Source organism: Ursus maritimus, unplaced genomic scaffold (genome assembly GCF_017311325.1).
Source record: "Ursus maritimus isolate PB19 unplaced genomic scaffold, ASM1731132v1 scaffold_17, whole genome shotgun sequence".
NCBI lineage: Eukaryota > Metazoa > Chordata > Mammalia > Carnivora > Ursidae > Ursus > Ursus maritimus.
Window position 1 is genome coordinate 15385409 of NW_024424119.1, and position 17906 is coordinate 15403314.

The following is a 17906-nucleotide window of genomic DNA, read 5'->3' on the forward strand; positions in this document are numbered from 1 at the left end:
CTTGCGACTTTTTTAAAAAAAGATTTTATTATTTATCTGAGAAAGAGCTAGAAAGGGGGAGGGGCAAAGCAAAAGGGAAAAAGAGTCTCAAGCAGACTTCCCGTTGAGTGCGGAGCCCTATGCAGGGGCTCGATCCCAAAACCCTGAGATCATGACCTGAGCCAAAACCAAGCCAGATGCTTAACTGACAGCACCACCCAGGTGCCCTCCTGCAACTTTTGAAAGAGGTCTGCCACAGATGAGTTTTGTCACTAGTTGCCGCTCACTCAAAACTGTCAATATACAAATTTTTGTTAAGGCTCACTAGGTGAAGTCTTGATGGGTACAGAACATTCTAGAACGTATTTAGGTTCATTCATATATCTATTCAAGTGAATATGCATAAATGAGCTATATAAAATAAAAAATCATTCCTCAAAATAAATAACAGATATATTTATATTTATCCAGTACCACCTGTCTAGTATACTACAAGGAAACCCTCATTTTTTTCCTGAAAACAAGTCTATAGATATGAATCATTCCTTCGAAGTGGATATGAAGTAACGAGGCTCCGAGGCATTAACAACTTAAGGTGCAAGAGGGCATGCAAAGTCTAGATTTGAATTTGGCTCCCCTGGAGATGAAGAAGAGGTGCAGCATAGCCAAGACAAACACAGATTAAAATACTATGGCTTGAGACACACCCATTTGGCTGCTTGCTATTCCTTATTCCCTATTGCTTGACTGATACACAGACTTTTTAAAAAGTAGACTATCAAGGGATACAAGAGTTTTGGAAGTGATACATTACCATGATTGTAACACAGAAGACTGGTTCTCCCTAATCCCCATTTACTCCACTTCTGATAAAATCGCGCAGCAGAAGTTCTTCTTAGTATTACGGATCAAGAGAATCCTATCACCTGACGTTTTTGTTTAGGCCATGTTTTTGGAGATTCTAGAATAAATCAGAAAAGTTTTTAGTCTCAGTGGGATAAAAAATTTTCTCTAGCCACAAAAATGTATAAAGTTGATCAAATGAAATAAAACATGATTTTCAGTTTTTCTCTGTATTTCTCCATATTATTGTATATGCTTGGTTTTATGCCTAAAATACTCTTTCTGTGTCTCTGCCACTGAAATCAGTCTTTAAGATTCAGTTTTCCATCTACCTTTTTTTTTTCTTTCTGTGAAGCCTCTGCACCGCTCCTCACTCCACTCTCCGTCATCACACCTGGAAGCTCGTTGGCTCTTTTCCTGTATAGTGTCCCAACTCTTTGTACAATACTTCCCTGATAGCTGCCATAATACCAATGGGCACTTTTGGTCTGCCTTTCCATGACAGCCAAAGGATTTCCTTGAGGACTCAAACTCACTTTTGCTCAGTTTTATGTGTTTGATACCCAACACTTAAACGTTTGCTGAAGGAAGGCAAAACTACGTGGTAGAAAGCAAACAGCACGGAGAAATTAAGTATGGATCTTAAGAATCTTAAAAAGTATGCCCACTGATACCTAACCTTCTAATTGCCTTTTTACAAGTGTAATCATATGATTTTTGCAAGGAAGAACTGATGTTAAACTTTTGTTCATTTTTAGGTTTTTATCACTATCAAAACCAAACTGTAGAGAATAAATCGTAATTATTTTCTCAAGATAACATTTAAAATAATATATAGATATTAAAATGATAGATGGATAGCCAGGTGGGTAAAGTATGCAAAAAGTAAAGTAAGGAAGTAAATATTTTTAATATTTTTAAGTCCTCAAAATAACCAAAGTTTTGAAAAATACTGACTCATATTTCATGTGAATAGAAGCACAACAGAAATGAGAGCGTGAGCATGGCTTTAGTATTAAGTAAACTTTCCTCTCTACGCTGACCTTGAACTTGGGTTGTCTTAATGTACTCAGAGTACACTACTAACATTTCATCTATGGAACAAAATTGACTAACTGCATCACAAGTTTTGTGAATTGTAATACAGCGGCTTTAATTCTGTAAAGGTTGCAAGAGCACAATGTAAATAATCTCGTTTCATTTGGCTCAGTATCATATAGTTTATGCATCAGTATCTTACTAGACTATAAACCTCTTGATCTTAGCCCTCCTTATAAAGTGTCCAAAGGGCAGTCCAAGATCTTGCATGTAACAGGCACTAATACATGTTTATCAAATTCAATATAACAAAAATAAAAATGGAAAAGGAAAATATCTTGAAAACAAACGGGAAAAAATCAGTTTGTGGGTTCCTTTCTGCCAAATATAAAGCTACCCTTTTGTCTTAATACAGCCATCCAACATTTCATCATTTCTGTCCATCACCAAAAAGCTTCATTTATAGAGCATTAAGCTCATCTGAGTATTCTGTTATAAAGCCGCGGTCACAGTACAGAAGATTGCTGTGTCCTGCATTCTGATAATATCCTCGCAGAAGAACAAAGCAACCTATCATCGGGATAAATCAAATCACAAATCTTTCTGGGAAGAAAAAGAAGGAAAATGCTTTATGCTTTATATTAATTCTTGAGTAAACATCACTCAGTGCAGTTATAAGTTTATGGATTCCAAATGTGTTTGCATACAGAATAGATTGGTATATGTTAGAAACAGATTATTATATAGTAAGAAAGTGCTGTGGAGTTGGATAAGGCAAATCCTCATCCATCACTATTTACCTGTGTGACCTCACAAATACCCCTTTATCTCTCAGGCTCAGTTTCCTTTTCCATGCATACCTAGCTCACAGAGTTTTTATACGGAACAAACGAGAGAATGCATATTAAACGCATGTTAACTCTGAACTAGAATACTTGGAAACGGTATCATGCCATGTTTATAAATCCCACATAAATGCACAGACACACAGTATTCAATAGAATTAAGATATACCCATTACATGAGCATATGTGCATTCCACGAGTGGCACCGTGTCCTAACAGACTGCTGTCACACTGCATTTGTATCTGTAAGCATTAGTGCCATTTTCGCATACCTGTTAAGCAATCTTCTGTTATTACTTTGCAACACATCATTTCTGTCTCTCTCTTTACTAACATAAGACCATTATCTTGCCATTCAGCAATGACAGATGATTCATCCAAGATTCCAAATGACACCTTCTTGATATAAGGGGGGAAAAACCAACAACTTTGCTTCTTCAGTTTTTTTTTTTTTTAACAGATACATTCTGCATGTGCCTTGGATTCAGTTCCTGAGAAAAAGGCACAGAACATACACAGTAGCCCAAACCCCAGGAATTCATTTTATTTGCAAGGGGTAGAGAACAAAAGATGTATTTTCTTTGCCAGTTACTTGTACATTTTAACCCTGCAGACTGTTCTACATGGAGAATCCAAAATGGTGGGAGTTTGGCATAGGGGAGGGAATAGGAGAAAGGAGGGAAAATTATTAACTCGGTAACACAAAATAAACCCATGGCCTGTGTTCCTAGTCTGTCACCAATGCAGGATTGGCGTGGCAAAGAGATGAGAGGTTTTTCCTGCAGTCTTCGATATGGTGATCTTATTTTCTGTTCCAAGTCAGGATTTGCTATCTGAGTGATTTTTTCCTTTGATTTGTAAATGTACAGATTAATATTTTATTATCAATGATAGCTCACTTGTATTGAATGTTTACTATGTACTAACCATTATATCATCTGATTTACTCATTAGAACAACTTCGCACAGCAAGGAGATACAAACAAGCTTTGGGTCATGTAGGGAATTAATGAAGGAGCATGGATTTGAATCGAAGTGTGTTTGAATCCAAAAACCTCTGCTCTTCACAACTACTTTATTCGGCCTGTCAGGGCAAATGGAAAGATTGCTATGGAAAGACATGAAATTCATTACCAAACCCCTTTATTGAAGACTTTCTTTTCAAAGGGGAGGGACAGGCCTGGTATTGCCATTCCTTGGTAAACACTGACCTAATAAGTACTCTTACCCTCTGTCAATACCAAGCCACCTTCTATTAGGACATCTGCGTGTGTAGGACACATTGACAGTCTGACACCTGCAGTGAGGAGAGCGGCTTCAGAAGCACAAAGATGGCCTTGTTGCCTGGTGGCACTAAGAAAAGGCTTCCCTGAGAAAATCCTATCCAGAACAGAATTTTGAAGGGAAAATTTCCCAGAGATGTGAAATAGGAAGGGGAGGTCTGAGGAGGGCGAGGGTACGTAAGACAGAAGAACAGAGCATGCGCAGGAGTGGAAGTCTGAAAAAGCAAGATGCGTTTAAGAAGCATGGCGGGCCCTCAAAGGGGAGTGAGTGGAAAGGGGATGGAAAAGGTACCTAGAGCTAAATCACGGCCCCCATGTCACATAAAGAATCTGGAGTTTAGGTTTCAGGCCAGATGGAGTTATTGAAAGATATTAAATAGGGCAATGAATTGAACAGCCTCGCATTTCAGATAAATCATGAAATGGGATCAAAGCCACAGACAGGGAGACAAGGTGGCCAAAGTTGCCCAAACCAGGCTTTTTAAAGTGGGTAAATTTTTACACAACTGAGAGATCTAAAAAAGAATAATGATTTTTTTCTTAGTTTTTTGAGTATATAAAGGACAATCTTACAACCAGTTATTGCTTTGAAACCCTGTTGCTGCATTCATATTTCTCATGTCAAAATGACAACAATGGTCTCAGGTACAAACCTATATTCGTATTCTTTTACCAGTTAAGATAAAATTCTCCTTTGCCATTACAATTTGCAGTTAAAGAACATTTTTCATAGACTAAGGCTTTTGTTTCTTAAGTTGTTTAATAAAATGAGACTTAGATTTGATATCACAAGAGTGAGGCGATAGAAACTACTACTTTAATTGTTGAGGGAAAATAATAACAGAATAAAGACAGATTTTTAAGTGATGAATTTTCAAATGAGAAACAGTGATGAGAAATTTTGATTACCATGTAGTGCATAGTCGTGCAAGTATAATAAACTCAAAAGAAGCAGTTTGTAGCATCAAAAGTACAATCCTTTCATCATATGTTCCAATTAGAAGGTTATCATTAAATAAGCAATAAAAGAACTTTTCATTATATTTTGATGGTAATGAATCTATGACATGCCATTAAGTTCATAGACCTACCAAAACAATTATTTAGTTCTTAAAATGCCATTGTTAAAAAAAGAAAAGGACATGCGGCACCTGGATGGCTCATTCGGTTGAGTGTAAGACTCTTGGTTTCAGCTTAGGTCGTGATCTCAGGGTTGTGAGATCGAGCCCCAGTGGGCACCACGCTGGCATGGAGCCTGCTTAAGATTCTCTCTCTGCCCATCTCCTCCACCCCTGTCTCTCTTGTTTTCTAAAAAAAAAAAAAAAAAAAGAGAGGGACAGAAGAAAAGAAAAGGACCTAATATGATCATGAGGATGGTGACTTGACATAAATGATAGTTTATTATATTTAGAGTGAAAAGAATTAAGCAGACAATAAATAAAACAGAAAATTCAATAATACTTTTACAATAGTAAATCTAACTTTGGCACCTTGGTTTCTGCAGAAAAAAAAGGTCTGTGACCATAAGTCTTATCTCAAATGCTATCATTTTGCTGTTCTGCTTGTATGTACTTTCTAAATTTGTTTAGATTTGAGGTTTAAATAGAAAGTATAAGCCCAAGGAGTTTATGCCTGGTGTTATATACTGTGATAAGAAATAATTTCAAATTAATAATTGGTTTGTTGGATTTATTTTTCCTAAAAAGGGACACATACACCACTAAAGTTTAAGAAACACTGGCTTGGGGCGCCTGGCTGGCTTAGCTGGTAGAGCATGTGACTCTTCATCTCAGGGTCCAGAGTTCAAGCCCCATGATGGGTTACTTAAACTTATTTAAAAATAATTTAAAAAAATAAAAATCAAGAAAGTTAAAAAAGGAAGGAAGGAAGGAAGGAAGGAAGGAAGGAAGGAAAGAAAGAAAGAAAGAAAGAAAGAAAGAAAGAAAGAAAGAAAGAAAGAAAGAGAAAGAAAGAAAGAAGAAAGAAAAAAAGAAAGAAGAAACGAAACATTGGCCTCCATGAGAAATGATGAGGTTTAAACCAAGGAAGAGTTGGAACGAAGAGTTAGAAATGCTCCTCTACCAGTGCTTTGGAAATTAAGTAGGTAAATTCACTCATTTATTTTCAGTGAAAACATCTCTCATTGGCTACCTGTAGCAGTCAATATGAGCTGTCTTCAATACGAAGGATACGGGGATAAAAGCCATAGCCCTGCCTGAGGGAACACGGGAGCTCCACACTTCGAGTGATCATACTGTGAAGCTCACCCAACATTGCTCCAGGATTTTATCCCTAGGTTGCCTCAGAAATCCCAGGTGATGAAGGCTCAAGAGAATATCTTCATCATTTCTCTCTAAATCAGGGAAAAAATTTTACCTGCCAGTCACCATTCCCTTTATAATATTAAAAATACAAAAGATGATAGCCTAAAACAGCCTTCAGGCGAGCTGAAATATTTACCAAGCCCTAACACTTCCTCCAAACCTGACTATTCCTGGGAGATCTACAGGTAGCCACGGACAGAAAATCACGTGCTTCCTTAATCACCAAGCAAAACTGACGACTCTGCTCAGAGACATGGCTATTTGTCTCAAAAACCGATTTCGAAGTTTATGCAAATATTTGTCGTGTTAATGTGAAACAATATTTTAAAATATATTTGGATAAGAATTACTTGCCCTTTTTATTTTACTAAACATGTGCTCTGATAAACATTTTTAATTATAACAAGAGAAGGAAGAAGAGAGGGAAGAAGGAAGGGAAAAGAGAGGAGAGGTAGGGAGACGAGGATGGAGAGAGAGGAGGAGAGAGAGGGGAAGGATGAAGCGTATCAGGAAGAAGTTCTTAGATCGAGACAGACATGTCTTAAAACTGTATTAAGATGAAATCCCATCTTCCTCTCTGGATTGGCAGAGGAGACATGAGCAGTGACTGCCTTCAAGCTATCACTTGAGACATGGTCTTGAAGCTCACAGTCAATCTTATCCCCGTTCTGCTACTATTTCTTGCTCTTAACATCTCTGTTTTCAGTTTCTGGATGAGAAAAATGGACAAGAAAAGGACTAAGTCGGGGGGAGGATGAGAGGATTAAAAGAGTAATGTAGGTGGAGCCCTTAGAACACCATGTGGCCCCCAGGTGGTGAATGCTAAGTTTTCATTTATTATTATCATGATAGGATTTGCTGGGTGTCCATTGCGAGCAGAACACCATCCCGGTGGCTGAGCTGAGCAGCTAGAAAATTGGCAGTCAACGCTTCTGCCCTCCGGGGACGAGACGCACTGCTTTGGAACCAACAGTGTGATGAACGTTTTAGAGGGGAGCTCTAGTTGAACTAATTACCACCTACACCCATCTGTGCCTTTTGGTTCCTAGCCAGAACCTTATACGTTATTGTGTCGATAGGGACATATTCTTTCATAGGCTTTATGTAAAACAGTCATTCCCAGAGGCTTATCTGAAAAGTAACTGCATCAGAATCTCCTGGGGAACTTTAAGTATAAATGTCTAGGTCCCACCCCCAATGAATATAGATCTTGAATCTTTAAAGATTGCACAAAAATGCCATTCGTGTGCGTATTACTCATCCTCAGATGCAGAGAATACAGCATAATGGGGAGCATTCCAATTTCCATGCCGAAGAATACCCAGAACAGACATTAACATCATTTATTTGGAAAGGAAATGACTCTGTATCATTGAACGATTCACGGGGCACTGCTGGCCCCAGACACCAAGTGGCAGCAGCTTAAAGAAAGACCTGCAGCCAGACACAGTGGGTTAAAATCTGGCTCCTCTTCTTAAGAGCTGGGTGAACTTGGGCAGGTTACTTACCCTCTCTGTGCCTCAGAATCTTTATATATAAAAGAGGTATTACAACTGTAGGTCTTATTCATCAGTTATTACGAAAATTATGTACAGTAAATGTAAAATACTTGAAACACTACTTAGCATACAGTAAATACTCAGTAAATGTCAGTTATCATTGTTAGCATCAGAAATTATTGTTAATCTAAGTCCACAATATAGAATTGGTGAAGCTGGAGCGTTAAAGGATTTCCTCTCTTCTATTTATATTCTCAGTAATTCGTTGAGTTAGAAGTCTTTCTTTTGCAGCTGTCCCTGAAAGTAAGCTTTCCCAAAAAAAAACAAGTTTAAGATGAAAAATAACATTTCAGTAGCTCAGGAATTAATCTTTCCAATGCCATGAATATCTTTTTAATTTGGCATGTTTTAATGCAACACAAGGAGAGAAATGCTTAGCAAATTCTGAGCATTTATTACAGGCAATTTCAAAATGTCCAAAAAAAAAAAAAAAAAACCCACAGAGAAAAATGTATCTATAGGGGTGAAGGCAGAGGCAAAAGTCACTGGAAATGGAAAGAAATTAATCAATAAATCACCCTATCATGTGAATTCTATTTTTTCCATGTAGATTTGTATTAAAACCAAAGAAAGTAAATAACCTGTTTGCTGAAAGTATATACAAAGTCCTACTCATCCCTGTCTTATAAATTCCAAAGAATTCACAGATACTCTGTTAATACAGAAAATTAATAAGTTAGTCTCTGCCTAAGTTAACTAACATGAGTCAGGCATCTGGGGTTACTTCTGTGAGATTACACTGTGTGAAATGCTCCTTCGCAAACACCCTCCACACTACAGGCCCATAAATTATTAATGTCTGTTATGGTTGTTAGGGGCAATGCATGGAAATTTATCCAGATTCCAAAATCCCGAATAAAAGTCAACGGTTAGGGGCGCCTGGGTGGCGCAGCCATTAAGCGTCTGCCTTCGGCTCAGGGCGTGATCCTGGCGTTATGGGATCGAGCCCCACATCAGGCTCCTCTGCTGTGAGCCTGCTTCTTCCTCTCCCACTCCCCCTGCTTGTGTTCCCTCTCTCGCTGGCTGTCTCTGTCAAATGAATAAAATCTTAAAAAAAAAAAAAAGTCAATGGTTAAAAATGAGAGGGAGAGAAGGAAGGAGACAATTATATTGGTTTGGTGAGAGCTGGAGCATTTCTACTACTCCATCAGTACTGCTTTTAAAGATCTAAATGACATACAGACTGATGAATAATTCAGATTTCATTTATTAGTCCACTGACCCCACACATGGCTCCATAAAAATGAAAATAATGTTATTCTCCTGCTTCACCCTCCGTAGAATGGAATATGCCTATGTATCTGGGTAGAATTTTTTTGATGTAGTTTGTGCTGGCACATTGTATACACATATATTTGCATGTCTTACATTTGGAAGAAATGTTGAGATGAACAATTTCAATAACATGTATAAAGGAGACCATTTTGCCCCCTACTGGTAGATGACTTAGGTCTGTAGAAAACAATGCTGATTATCATGTAACAACTGGTTACCTGGCAACTAAAAACTAGACAATGTAGCAATACAATTCTATGTCCTCAGTCTAGGATTGACACAAAGGGAATTGCCACCAATGCTTCTGCAGGGCTACATCCTAGAAGACTGAATTTTATCCCATGGCCTCCCGTCTCTGTTCTAAGAATTTAAGAGCACCACACTACAGTCCCTGCTGCAGAGACAAAGCAAAACAATAAATTTGCAAGAATGAATTTTTAGGTTAATTTTTCGGGTCTTTTGATAAAAAATTTCAAGAAAATGCGATTCGGGATGTTAAAGAGTTGGACTTCAACTTCTAAGAACTTGCAACTTCATTTCAGAGCTTTAATTTCACCCTGGAAAATTTAAAGGAAGAATGAATTTGTACTAAAATTTGGAGCACTTCTATATATTGTTGGCCTTAAATTGTTAGGATGACTTAATATTGTCATAAACTCATTGTAGACCTATGTGGACCTATGCTGGACCACATACCCAAGAATTTTGTAATGATAACTGAAGAAGCAGTGAATTTTCATTCCTGAGGAGAGTGAGGCCTTGAAAGGATTTAATCAATACACTGTTCTAATCCATTTCTAAAATTTCTGGAGGCAAAATTCACACCAATACCAGCAGTTCAAGGAGGACATTCAGGGGAACACCTGTTATTAGAGGAGACCACATATGCAAATGGAAGCAGGACTTGACTCAGGCTTAATATTTCAGACAAGTGGGTTAAGAGAAGCAAGAGCTAAGAAAGTAAGGGAAGAGCTCAGGTGAGACCACCTACTTCCCCCGTTCGTCCGGTTTTCACGCAGAGTCACTTTACTGAGGTAATAATATTGACCGTTTGGTTGGTGAAAGACAGCCACTGGCCCACCCTTTTCACTTTTTAAGATTGAATCTATTCAAAGGTCAAAGCATCAATAATTGGGTCTCTTTCATTCCCTCTCTGCCTGTGATTATGAGACAGTGACACTGAATAAATGTATCTTCTCTGCAGAATCAAAACTTCCCTCAGGTGGGCTGTGTCTACAGCTAGAGTGGGAGTAAAAGGGAAGAGGGGATCGGTAATATCATCTGTTCCTTACATCTACGCAAAAGTGGGAGCAAAATAAACAAACAAAAAAAGAGAGAGAAAAATGTGTCCCCACCAGACATGCAGGAAAAGAAATGGCAAAAGGAGTTCCCCAGACAGAAGAAAAATGACCCCCAGGGGGAAACATGGAAATTCAGGAAGAAACAAGAAGCAATGGAGGTGGTAAGCATGTGCAGTAAATCAAACTCTATCGACTTAAAAAAAGGCATCACAATATGTTTAATATGCCTCATTGAAATACATGGTGACACAAATTGTGAGCAGCAGGTGGTAAATGAAGTTAAAGTGTGTCAAGGTCCTAACAGTATCAAGCAAGTGGTCAAAGAAATAATTTTCATTAGACTCTAATAAGCTAAAATGCATTTTATAATCCCCAGGTTAACCAGTAAAATATTAAGAATGAGAGCAAAACCAAAGGATCTCTAACAAATTAGTCAAGAAGAAAAACAGATTGATAAAAATATTTAAATACTAAAAATAGAAGGACCAAAAGGGAACATAAAACAGGAGGGCTAATTGGAGGTAAATAATAAAATGGTAGGGACAATAAACACATATAGAAGTAAACTAAATATTCCAGTAAAAGTATATTATTATTAGACCGGATAAAAAGTAAAATATTGTTATATGCTTCTTACAAGAAAACCACCTTAAATATACAAATACCAAAAAGTTGAAAATAAAAGAAGACACCATCAACCAAGCTACAATAATATCAAACAGATTTGAGGCAATAAATGAAATAAAGGAAGATATTTCTCAATGATAAAGAGGAATGGTAAACCAGAAAGATATCATTTTCAATAGCATCAAATAAATCAAGTACATTGTAACAGATTCAACAGAAGATTCAGAAGACCTCTTCAGTGAAAAAATCTAAAATTAATATTGGGAGGAATTAAAGAAAATATAAATAAATAGAGGAACATACGCTACCCATGGATTAGAAGGCTCATTATAGAGATATCAATTCTCTTGAAATTGATTTGCAGAGCCAATGCACTCTCAGTCAGAATCCCTGAGAGATCTCTGTGTCGACATTGACAAACTGATCCTAAAACTTACATTGAAAATGAAAGGTCAAGAATAGCCAACATGATGATGAAAAAGAACAAAGCCATAAGATTTATCCAAATATTAAGGCTTATTATAAAGTAATAGTGATTTAGATAGCATGCTGTTGCTGAATGGAGATAAAAATAGACCAATGGAACACAGAGAGAGAGAGGGATGAGAAACAGACATGAAGGATATAGAAGAGGAAGTGTAGAAACAGACCCACATATACTTGGTACCCTTGTGTATAACATAAGTGATTGCTCCAGGGCAGTAGAGCAAAGGTGGTCTTTTTAATAAATGGTTCTGATTCACTTGGTTAACCGTACATCAAAACTAAATCTATCTCCATACTATACACACATATCAATTCCGGATGGATTGGAGATCTGTGAAAGGTAAAACAATAAACATTTAGAAAAATAAAATATTTTCAAAAACTTGCATAGGCTAAAATTACTTAATAGGGATGCAGACCACTAACTAAAGAGAAGAAAAACAATAAATTGAACTACACTAAAACTTTGAAGTCTTATTAAGACATCATAAGTCAAAAATCATGCCATAAAGTACCAAAGAATATTCATAAGACATATACTGACAGAAAACTAATATACAGGGGCGCCTGGGTGGCTCAATCAGTTGAGTCTGCCTTCTGCTCAGGTCATGATCCCAGAGTCCTGGGATCGAGCCCCACACCAGGCTCTCTGCTCAGCGGGGAGCCTGCTTCTCCCTCTCCCTCTGCCTGCTGCTCCACCCGCTTGTCCTCTCTCTCTCTCCCTGTCAAATAAATAAATAAAATCTTTAAAAAATTTTTTTAAAGAAACTAATATATAAAAATATATAGGGTTCCTAGAAATCAGTTAAAACAATGGCAGAGATTTGCAAAAGGCTTCACAAAAGAGTACCTCTAAATGGCAATAAGTATATGGAATAGTTGATAAATATGATTACTTGCAAGGGAAAATTAAAATAAAATCACAAAACACAGAAACATTTATTGCAATTGACTTTCAGCAATGGTGCCAAGACAATTCGTTGGGGGAAAGAATGGTCTTTTCAATAAGTAGTGCTGAAACAACTGGATATCCACATGCAAAAGAATAAATTTGGAACCCTACCTCACACTATATCAAAAAAAAAAAAAAGCTCAAAAGTAATTAAAGAAGTGAATGGAAGAGGTAAAACCATAAGATTCTTAGACAAAAATATAGGTGCCAATTTTCATAACCTTTAACTAGGCAATGGTTTCTTAAATATGACACCAATAGCATAAGCAACCAAACAAAAATCTGATAAGTTAAACTTCATCAAAATTAAAAATATTTGTGCCCCAGAAGATATCATCCAGAAACTTGAAGACAACTCAAAAAATGGGAGAAAAATCATGTATCAATGCAAGGCATACATCCAATAAAATTCTAGTATACTGGATATAAAAACTACGATTAAACAATAAAAAGACAACTCAATTAATAAACAGCCAAGGGATATATATATAGACGTTTCTCCAAAGAAGATACGCAAATGAGAAGATACTCATTAGCACTAGCCATTAGGAAAATACAAATCAAAACCACAGTACAACACCAGTTTACACGAACTAGGATGTGTATCCTAGGATGATACACATCCTAGGACGTGTATCAAAAAAAAAAGGAAAACAAAAAGTATCGGTGAGGATTTGAGAAATTGGAACCCTCACACATTGTTGAGGAACACGTAAAATAGTGTAGCCATTTTGGAAAAGTTTGGCAGGTCCTCAAAAAGTTAAAGATAACATCACCATATGACCCAGCAATTCTTCTCCTAGGTATATAGTCAAGAGAAACGCCCACACAAAAACTCGCACCTAAATGTTTTCTCATGATACCCCCAAATGGAAAGGAACCAAATTTCCATCAACTGATGAATTGGTAAACCAATATGATATATCTATACAATGAATTAATCACCCATAAAAAGGAACAGAGTCCTGATTCATGCATTAACATGGAAGAACCTTGAAAACATGCCAAGAGAAAAATGCCAGACACAGGCACAGGCCAGACACAAGAGGCCACAAAGTGTGAGATTCCTTTTACACAAAATGTCTAGAATAGGCAAGTCCATAAAGACAGAAAGTATTACAGAAAGTAGTTTTCAGGGCCTGTGGTAGAAGAAAATGGTATATAGCTGCCAAGAGGTGTGGAGTTTCTTTTTGGGACGATGAAATGTTCTAGAATTAGATAATGATGATTATTGGATAACATTATGAATATTCTAAAGACCATTGAATGGTACATTTTTAAAGGGTGAATATTATGGTATTTGAATTACATCTCAATTCTAAAAATGTAAAACAACAATTGATGCCCCAACACATCCATCAGAATGACTAAAATGAAAACGGCTGACTACCTTATGTTGCTCAAAATGTGTAACAACTGAACCTCTCACACACTTCTGCTGGAATGACAAATTGCAACAATTCCATCGAAAACTCTTTAGCTGTTTCAACTAAAACTGAAAATAGGCACACCCTTATGATCTCGCCATTCTCTCCGCATGGACACTACAGAAATACGTAAGTAGGTTCACACAATTCACATAATATCATTGCAAGGATGTTCACATCAGCGTCATTCATGTCCCCAGCCTGGAAACTGCCCAAATGTCCATCGACAGAACAGATTAAAAACATTGTGGCAATGTTTGGGCATTGTAGCACTACATACAGCAATGAGGATGAACAAATCATTGTTCAGGCAACAACAGAGGTGAATCTCGCAGACATAATGCTGAGCAAAATCAGCCTGCACCAAAGAATGCCAACTACATGATTCCATTGATAGAACTTGAGAAATATGTAAAACTCAACGACTGCATTAGAAGTCAGGGGGCATGTGGTAAGGAGAAATGTGTGGCATGAGAGATCTTCTGAAATTCTGGTAATGTTTTCTTTTGTTCTTGGTGCTGGTGACAAGAGTGAGTTAACTTTATGAAAATCACTGAGTGATGTATTTATGTGTAGGGCACTTATCTATCTATATATTATACTTCCCTTTATAAAGTTTATAAAACTAACATTTCAAATCATTTGATGACATTTTTGGACTAGAGAGGATAACCATGGGATTTATGTGGAAATCCACTAAAGACTTCCTTCCAATGGGGCATCTGGGGGGCTCAGTCAGTTAAGCATTGGACTCTTGATTTCAACTCAGGTTGTGATCTCAGGGTTATGAGATCGAGCCCTGTGTTAGGCTCCTCACTGAGTGTGGAGCCTGCTTGGGATTCTTTCTCTCCCTCTGCACCTCTCCTACTTGCTCTCTCCCTCTCATTCTCTCTCAAACAAATACTTCCCTCCAAGTTGGAGACCAATCTGAGAATATACTCTTATAATAACTGATAAAATTAATTTCAAATATTTATAAAATATTGGCAATATTTTCCCATTTCCCATTTGATTCTTTCACTGCTACAATCATGATATTCCATAGCACTGGCCTTCTCCTGCTACAAACTTAGTAGTGTAGTCTCCAAAAAAGGAAATGAGAGTAAAAAGACCCGATTTTTCTTAGTGAGGCTATCCTTGTACCTGGAGATTATCACAGTCTTTTCCAGGTTTCCTCATTATAGCTTAGAATATTGAAGAGGACTGAGATCAAGGTTATTGGCCTACAGATTTAAGATCCTACACTATCCGATTTGAAGAAGTATAAAAGAATTTATTTATCTCCAGTTTTAGGGGTGTTTCCATGAGTTCTCAAATAGTAATAATCAGTATCCATGTCAATTTATATATATGCAAAGGAATTTAAAATTTCATTTAATCCCAGTCTTTATAATCAGCCACTACTCCTGATCATTCATGCTTAGAGTAAAATAAATAATTTTGATATTTGTAATATTACAAGCTGTGCATCTCCTTATTGAGAAAAAAAATTTTATTAGCTATTAAATTTTTTACGCTTGCAAGAGTCCACAACATTTTTCAAGGCTGAATTCAATTCCAATTCCCTGCCTTCACATTAAAGCCTACATAAACTACTCCATATGAATAGTTATTTAATATTTTATTAGAGCTTTTAATTTTACTATCCCCTCAGTAACTTATTCCCTTGCTTACAAACCTTATGGTCAAGAAATTCTTCCCAAGAGCTAATATGAATTTTCCGTTCTGTGTTTCCCACCATTCTAAAAGGCTTGTTAAATCTCCCTACCTGCCACCAGTTCTTCTCTAACGACATTATTCCTTTTTTGTTTCGCTTCCGTTTCTGATGCCAACTCTTGCCACATATTGGCTAGCATAAACAGGCTGCCCTAAGAGAGCATAGCATGTATGCTGAGGTCATCAGCATAGGCTGAGAAGGCTTTCATACTCTGAGTGTACTCTTAACTAAATTACCTAACCTTTGTCAACCACAGTTTCCTAATCTAACAAATCGAAATAATAATAGTAGCTTCTCCATTAGGTTATTGTGAAGATGATATGACACAGAATATGAGGTAAGCCAATGTTTGCTTGTACTAAAAGCTCAATCGTGTTATAATTATGACTATAGTTGTTAAGATATTTTTGGTTGCAAGTCAATGAAATTGATAGATTTACTCAAAAGGGGGAATGCAGGGCAGAGTATCTGAATGACACTTGGTAGAAGAATTCGAGAATCAACACTTTGGATACCCAGCCATTGGGGTCATTCAGGGGGACAGCTGCACGGGTCTAGCACCATGAGCATTAACGGCATATGACACCAAATGTGCTCTCTCTGTCTCCATTCCGAGTTCCAAATTCAAGAAGAGAACCTTATCTTCTTGATAAGGTTCCACTGACAGAGGGTCAAATAATATGTACCATTTTACCCTTCCAGAAGCATAAAACTCATGTCAAAATAATACTGAAATTTTGTGTTCAAAAATGTCACCATTGCATCTCACTTGATTCCGTAATAAGAGTGCCACGCAGGGAACGAGGGTGAGTTTAAAGGCAGAGATCAGACAAGAGATGTGCTCAAGGCCACATGGCCGTCTGTGGTGCAGTCAGAACAGAGGCCCTGTCTCCAGACTGGGCCACATGCTAACACGCACGCTGTGCCTTAGCTCCAGGAGGGGTCCGTTCCAAGGTCTGGGGTCCTTGCTGCACATTTGCCCTCTCATCTGTACTTGAAAATCAGAGCAGCAGCAAACACAAGTAGGTAGAAAACCAAAGGTACTCGCTGTGTTCAGAGCAGATACAATGTGTGAGTTGTGTGAAAAAAAACAAAATTAAGACTATGTAAGCAAAGAGGAGGGCCACGAGCATGTTGAGTACAGGAATCTCAACAAAGGCGCAAACCAGGAGAAATTCACTTCAGTTTCAGGAAAAGGAAGAAAAAAAAAAAAAAAGATGGTGTATATACATATTAAAAAAAAACACCTCAAAACCCTGGTGTAGCTTACCTTGCCAACGTAGCATGGCCCGGTCACCTGTATTCTGAGGCCTTTACTTACCACCCATCGCATCCAGTCTCAACAGAACAGCTTAGTTATAACTAGAAAAGCCAATAGAGTCACGGTGCGTTCTAGTCGAAAACATTCAAAATAGGGTAATGAAGATAAAAAAAAAAAGAACGAGGCTGTTTTCCTCAAAATATTTATGGAAACCATGCTGCAACGCTCTCGAAGAAAAAAATAGAAGAGGGTTATTATGAGGTGAAAGGACTCAGGATAAGGAAGAAAGAGAAACGAATACAGGAAAGAAAGGCCTTTCACCGAATTTGTACTGCGCATGTGCCCTTCTCTTATTCAGACCCAGCAGGGGTAAACTATTATTTATCTCTGGTTATTAGCCAAGCCTAAATTGTGTAGCAAAAATAACAAAGGATTTTCTTTACATCTAATTAGACATAAAGGCTAGAACAATGTTCTTGTGAAAGGATGCTTTTAAGATGCTTTTTTGGAATTGAAAGAGTAACGACATTTGTTTTGTGTGGTAAACAGAAGCCCTTTGGCAGTGCACTTGCTTTCATTTTGAAACTGCCAAGAATTATTTGCTTATCTATGGAATTTCAGGCTTTCCCTGCCTGGGAGTCATGGATGCTAATCTAGAATAAACATGGCTGCCCAGGGAGCACCGGGGCTTCCTGTGGCCAGCGGGCCACTCTCCGTCCTCCCCGGGTCGCACGGTCCGGTGCTCACAGTTCTCCACCAGGGGCAGAGGCCGGAAGACGCGAAGAAGACGATGTAAGCGGACTGACAGAAGACAGACCCAGAAGTCTCCATCCACCACCACCCCCCAAAAAAAGAAATGCAATAAGGGAAGGAAGGACAGGAGAGAAAGCAAGAACAGTGAGAAAGCATGACACAATTCCTGAAGGCAGAATCGCCGAGGCGGACGGGAAAAGTGTCAATAAATAAATAAATAAATGCAATGGAAGGAG

At 37.7% G+C, this 17906-nt stretch overlaps 1 long non-coding RNA gene across 3 annotated transcripts in view; it reads right to left on the minus strand.

Moving 5' to 3' along the window:
• The window catches only part of LOC121103071, a 121726-nt gene that overhangs the window by 53615 nt on the left and 50205 nt on the right, over positions 1-17906 (minus strand). For 2 of the 3 annotated variants that reach the window (XR_005835193.1, XR_005835192.1), the window contains one exon: positions 800-940. The exons of the other annotated variant lie outside the window; for it this stretch is intronic. This is a non-coding gene — a long non-coding RNA (uncharacterized LOC121103071). Of the gene's footprint in view, positions 1-799; positions 941-17906 lie in introns of those variants that run through there. 3 annotated transcript variants of the gene reach the window in all.